Source organism: Hippopotamus amphibius, chromosome 11 (assembly GCF_030028045.1).
Source record: "Hippopotamus amphibius kiboko isolate mHipAmp2 chromosome 11, mHipAmp2.hap2, whole genome shotgun sequence".
NCBI lineage: Eukaryota > Metazoa > Chordata > Mammalia > Artiodactyla > Hippopotamidae > Hippopotamus > Hippopotamus amphibius.
This window is the reverse complement of record NC_080196.1, coordinates 95157922-95163592: the sequence shown is the minus strand read 5'-3', so window position 1 is coordinate 95163592 and position 5671 is coordinate 95157922. Positions and strand designations below refer to the sequence as shown.

Sequence of the window (5671 nt, the reverse complement as noted above, 5' to 3'; positions counted from 1 at the left end):
CAGGGCCTGATTTGTAGCATTTGACAATTTAAAGAGTGTAAATATTCCCACCATGGTCAATTTCAGCTTGCCAGTGTGATGTTGCTGCGTGCAGAGTTGGGAAGACATGCTGACAGGACTCATGAGCTAGTGAGAGATGGCTCTAGCTCTCCACTGGCCATAGGCATGTATTGATTCTGTCCAGCTTTGCATATGACCTGGGAAAGATGTCTATGATATATGCAGTAAAAACTAAAAAATGTTATTCTGCTTAAAATCTAGAATATTATTCCATTTTAATCTGTATATATTTGAAAATTTTACAAAAGCATTTACATAAGCATCAAGAAAGGTGTAAAAGACTACACAACAGATGGTTGACAGTTTACCCAATAGGGTGGAAATGAGGAAGATTGTCCTTGATTTTTTTTTTTTGGAAATCCCACTCTGTACTACTTCCCTAACTATAATGAGTATATAGTGTTTCTTAACACAAGTTACTTACGTGGTAATATACATGAGTAACCAGAATTTGAATTCTTCCTTCCCATCCTCTTCCCCTTCTTCTCAGAGTCTAAGGGACATCATCTCTTTGATATTTGACTTTTGTTCATTTTGGCTTTTGAAAGATGGCTACGCAAAACAAAACAAAACACAAAAAATGAAAAATAAACAAAAACTAAGTCCCGGACTTCCTAGGTGGTGCAGTGGTTAAGAATCTGCCTGCCAATGCAGGGGACACAGGTTCGAGCCCTGCCCCAGGAAGACACCACATGCCACGGAGCAACTAAGCCCGTGTGCCACAACTATTGAGCCTGTGCTCTAGAGCCTGTGAACCACAACTATTGAGCCCATATGCCACAGCTATGGAAGCCCACGCACCTAGAACCCGTGCTCTGCAACAAGAGAAGCCACGGCAATGAGAAGCCCACGCCCCACAATGAAGAGTAGCTCCTGCTCTCAGCAACGAGAGAAAGCCCGTGTGCAGCAACGAAGACTCAACACAGCCAATAAAAAATAAATAAATCCAACAAAGAAATTAATAATAAAAATCTCAAAAAAAAAAACTTAAAAAAAAAAAAAACTAAGTCCCTTGAAGACTCTGACTTACCAGATTTGTTAATCTACATTTTGTATTCCTCAAATAGAATAAGCAAAAAAAAACCACTGGTTAGTTATTTTCTCAGAACCCTTACATGGCTCTCAGCACAGGGCATTGTTTTCCATGACAGCTAATGGCAGCCCTATCCTTCCAGGCGCTCAGGCCAAAAACCTTGGTATCATCACTAACTCCTCAATTTCAACAACACCCCATATGTGATCCACTAGCAAATATTGTTGGCTCTTCTTTCAAAATACATCTAAAATTCAACATCATTTCCCACAGCCCCACACCAACACCATGGTTCAAGACACCATCATTTCTCACTGGCTATCCTGCTTTCACTCTTAGCTTCCCTCAGTCTATTCTCAATATAGCAGCCAGAGTGACTTCATTAATATGGAAGTCCTATCATATCACTCCTCTACTCAAAGGCTCTGATTGTTTCCCAATCTCCCTCAAAGAGGAACTCAAAGTCACTACAATGGTTTACAAGGCTCTGTGGGATCTGGCCCAACCCTACCTAAATTCTCTGGCATCAGCTCCTGTATCTTTCCCAGACACTCAAGCCACTCCATCCATATTGGCCTCCTTGATGCTTAGAGATCATGCCAATCACATTTCCATCTCAGGGATGTTGCAAGCACTATTCCATCTACCTCGGTATCTTTTTCCACGAGATACACTTATTCAGATCTTTATTCAAAGGTCAATTTCTCAGAGAGGTCTTCTCTAATCTCGTGATTTAAAATTGAGCATACAAACGCATAAAGATAACAGATGTTTATCTTCTTTATTTTTCTCTAAAGCAATTACCACCATCCAAAATGCTTAGTTGCTTGTATCAGAAAATTATTCAAAACTTCTAAATAGGTAAAATTCGTTAGCAGAGGCTAACTTGAAATTTTTGACTGGTAAAGATGCAAGTATCTTCTGGTCTGCTAGGACAGATAAAAACCACAGTTTATGGTTTATGTCCCCATTAGTCATTAACCAATTTTGTATCTAATCCAGCAAACATGTCCTAACATTGACTATAAATACCTAACTTCTCAAATGATCTTTAAAGTTGTTGTAATGTCTTACTTGTTCCCTTATTAATTAACGAGGTAAATATAATCTTCACCCCTGTCCATTGCAAGCAAGTCATTACATGATCCTCTTGAAAATTATACTTTTACACTTTATTGTCTGTCTTAGACTATAAGCTAAATGAAGGGAGGAAGTTTTGTCTGTTTTGTCAGTGAATACCACCATTCCTAGCACACTGTGTGCACAAAACCTGTAGATTGAGAATTTCACTTGTAGAAATTCTAAATAATCTTGAATATCTTTTTTCCCTCGGTTGACTTTTAAACATGATGTTGGAGGAATCGGTATAGGTAGACAGGACACCGAGGCTTATAATGCAGGAAGCAATGTTTATTGTACTGGTACAGGCCCAGTGGATTCACATCCAAAGACTGAGCCCCAAACCAAAGGAGAGCTTCTCCTTTTACAGACCAGTTCCCGTGCTTTGGGGAGCCTACAGCTATGTTTATCTACGCAGAAGCAATGTACAGAAGCCAGAGTGCATACATTAGTTTTTCCTTATCTCGTTGACCCAGATGTTTACGCTGCCCCTGGCAGGGTCTTGTGAAAGAGGCCATAAGTTATTTATTCTCTGGGACTTGCATTTTCCTATGTTTGCCTTGTCCTTTCCTGTTTTTGTTATTGACCTGCCTCAATGATACCATAAAGCTCTACTCCTCTTCTACTTCTATTGCCTTTTCCCGGTAAAGGAGAGGGGGAAGAAAAAGTGTTTATATCGGTTTCTGTCATGAGACTCCCTTCTTGGCTCAGATCTATGGTCAGATGAGGTATTTCAGTGGAATGTCTAGTGGGAGAGAAAATTAGTCCAGGAAAAGTACAAACAAACTGTATTCACTGCATATATGAGTAAAGACAGATGACCTCAAAATAAACTCAAAGCCGTTGACTAGCAAAGAGAAATCATCTTATGGTTTCCAACTCTTTGTTAATGGAAGGAATTTTTACAGGAACTCTGCCTAAGTCATTTCCGACCAAAGTTTTTCTCCTCTTCAACTAGGAAAAAAAAGAATGACGAGAACCTTCAAGGACAAGAGGAAAGAATGTTTTGGGGGTCTTATTTTTCAGGTAATTAACCTAGATCTCTGCTTTGGCATCTCAGTTCATGCCTGCTAGAAGAAAGGATAGGGAAAGATGGATGTGGAGAGAGGAAAAGGACTCCAAAATTCACCCAGACAAGAACTTGAGCTTAAAATGCACTAGGAAGGGTCTTGGGGAGTGCTATCCAATAGGATATATATACACTCAATATATACAAAAATATTATTTCAACATGTAGACTATAAAAAATTAATAATGAAATATTTTACACTTTGATGCCAAATCTTCGAAATCTGTATTTTACACTTAACTACATTCAGGTGTTCAATAACCACACAAAGCTACCATATTGGACTATGGAGATCTAGAAGAAGCTATTTCCTTTACACAGCCCTAGACTAGTCATTTACATCTCTCCTTTTGTAATCCAATGATATAGCTAAGGACGTTACTATCTTTATAAGCCTAGGTGAAGAGACAGAACCAAAATTTATCAAAAGGCTACCAGAGTTGACAAGGAGCCCTGATTGTTTGTTTGTTTAGATTCCTACAAAGAATAAGGCCTTAGGCCATACCTTTAGTTAAAAACGCAGCCCTTGAAGCAGTTTCCTCCTGAGAGCTTTCTATTCATTTCATTCTTGAAGGCAATTTTTTTTAATGATTTAGAAGCATATGAAGGGTTAGATCTTAATATCATGTATTATGCTTTGCGTGTTTATGCTTCTTTACTTGGCTTCTTCTAGTTCTATTATAATCTATATAAGCCAAAAATTATTTCGTGGGTCCCCAAACGGCTCTTTTCTCAGTACCTTCATTTTCACCTAATGGTCGTAATTGTTTCTAATAATAACTATAATTATCCTTCATATTTATATTAGTTTTTCACACATATTATCGTTTGATCCTCCGAGCAATCCCATAAGGAAAATCCAGTTTATGGGGGAGGAGACTGTGATTCCCATAGGGTTCAGGGGCTTATCAAGGTCATACAGCTTGTAAGTGGGAAAAATAAAATCAGACTGACACGGGTCTTGGTTCACGAAAACGTGTTAAACAAAGATCTTCCTAAGGTGAATTTTCAGATATTTTGAGGGCTGGTTTTACTTTTTTTAGAGATGTGAATTATTACATTATTGATACAATTGTGAGAATTAGGCTCATAATCAAGCACATTTCTCATGAAATTTTCTCGGGTTTAAGTAGTTTAGTATGCCTACCAAACAAATTGTCTTTTAAGTCTCTCTCTCCATAAACTGGCAAAGGCAAGGACTGGGAATTATTCAGGAATGTCTAGTTTAATAGCTGGGACATAGTAAATACATCACATATTTTGATGAATGAACAAATGAATGCAAATTTGCTTCCAGCCTTTTCGAATAGCATTATATTGAGGCAATGTAAAAGAGACATGCTATAGAAATTATTTGCCTTATTTTATTGAAGAGAAAATTGATGCACAAAAACAGTTACTTTGGGTCAGCACTGTTCAGTAGAGATATAATCCAAGCCACATATATAATCTTAGATTTTTTTAGTAACCACATTTTTAAAGAGATTTTTTAAAAACAGTGGAATTAATTTAAACGATATATTTATTTGTCCTAATATACCCAAATATTATCATTTGAACATTTCATAAATATTTTAAAAATTGTTAACGAGCTTTTTCTGGCAAGCAGCCTGAGATGACCTCTAAAAATGGTTCACTATTCACTTGACCCAGAAAACTCCACAAAATCATACAAATCAAGAGGTTCAAATCTTCAGGTTCACTTTAAGAACACTCGTGAAACTTCCCAGGCCATTAAAGGCATGCATATCAAAAAGCCATCAAATCTGAAGGATGTCACTTTCCAGAAGCAATGTGTGTCATTCAGTCATTTTAAGAGTGGAGTTGGTAGGTGTGACAAGGCCAAAGAGTGGAGCTGGACACAGGGTTGGTGGCCCAAAAAGAGTGCTGAATTTTTACTGCACATGCTCAAAAACGCAGAGTTATGCTGAATGTAAGGGCTTGGATGTAGATTCTCTGGTCATGGAGCACATTCAGGTGAACAAAGCCCCCAAGATGCAGCACAGGACTTACAAAGCTCATGGTCGGATCAACCCATACATGAGCTCTCCCTGCCACACTGAGATGATCCTTACTGAAAAAGAACAGATTGTTCCTAAACCAGAAAAGGAGGTTGCCCAGAAGAAAAAGATATCCCAGAAGAAACTGAAGAAACAAAAACTTATGGCCCGGGAATAAATGCTGCAAAAAAAAAAAAATGCATGCAAATAAAAGTGAAAGCAGGAAAAAAATTTGTTAATGAGAAAGTTTTCATTCTTTCATTCATATGAAGATTTGGACATCTGTTGTGTATCTGACATTTAAAACACATCTCAATTCAAACTAGCTACCTTTCAGGTGCTCACCAACTATGTGTCTAGTGGCTACTGCACTGCATAGTACAGTCGTGG

General features: G+C 37.9%; 1 pseudogene; it reads left to right on the top strand.

Annotated features, from left to right (window-relative positions):
* The first annotated feature begins 4909 nt into the window (after positions 1-4909).
* Positions 4910-5459, top strand: LOC130832052 (60S ribosomal protein L17-like; annotated as a pseudogene).
* Positions 5460-5671: the final 212 nt, after the last annotated feature.